Genomic DNA, 1089 nt, shown 5'->3' with positions numbered 1-1089 from the left:
CCCCGGCCCTATCCCCGTAACCCCAGATATTTACCCCACTAATCCACCGAACCTGCACATCTTTAGAGGCAATTTAGCATGGCCAATCCACCTAACCGACACATCTTTGGACGTTAAGGGGCAATTTAGCATGGCCAATCCACCTAACCGACACATCTTTGGACACTAAGGGGCAATTTAGCATGGTCAATCCACCTAACCTACACATCATTGGACACTAAGGGGCAATTTAGCATGGCCAATCCACCTAACCTACACATCTTTGGACACTAAGGGGCAATTTAGCATGGCCAATCCACCTAACCGACACATCTTTGGACACTAAGGGGCAATTTAGCATGGTCAATCCACCTAACCTACACATCTTTGGACACTAAGGGGCAATTTAGCATGGTCAATCCACCTAACCTGCACATCTTTGGACATTAAGGGGCAATTTAGCATGGCCAATCCACCTAACCGACACATCTTGGGATACTAAGGGGCAATTTAGCATGGCCAATCCACCTAACCTACACGTCTTTGGACATTAAGGGGCAATTTAGCATGGCCAATCCACCTAACCGACACGTCTTTGGACATTAAGGGGCAATTTAGCACGGCCAATCCACCTAACCTGCATATCTTTGGACACTAAGGGGCAATTTAGCATGGCCAATCCACCTAACCTGCACATCTTTGAACACTAAGGGGCAATTTAGCATGGCCAATCCACCTAACCTGCATATCTTTGGACACTAAGGGGCAATTTAGCATGGCCAATCCACCTAACCTACACATCTTTGAACACGAAGGGGCAATTTAGCATGGCCAATCTACCCAAGCTACACATCTTTGGACCGTGGGAGGAAACCGGAGCACCCGGAGGAAACCCACGCAGATATGGGGAGAACGTGCAAACTCCACATAGATAATGACCCAAGCCTGGAATCGAACCCGGGCCCCTGGCGCTTTGAGTCAGCAGTGCTAACCACTGTGCCACCGTGCCACACCATCTGGCGGCTGGGAAAGGTGCTATATAAATGCAAGTCGTTCTATCAGACAATGGCTCAGAGCGCCCCATTAGGCGAGCGATCACATGCCACGCAC

Source organism: Mustelus asterias, unplaced genomic scaffold, assembly GCF_964213995.1.
Source record: "Mustelus asterias unplaced genomic scaffold, sMusAst1.hap1.1 HAP1_SCAFFOLD_1240, whole genome shotgun sequence".
Lineage (NCBI taxonomy): Eukaryota > Metazoa > Chordata > Chondrichthyes > Carcharhiniformes > Triakidae > Mustelus > Mustelus asterias.
The sequence above is the reverse complement of the archived record's forward strand: the minus strand, read 5'-3'. Positions refer to the sequence as shown.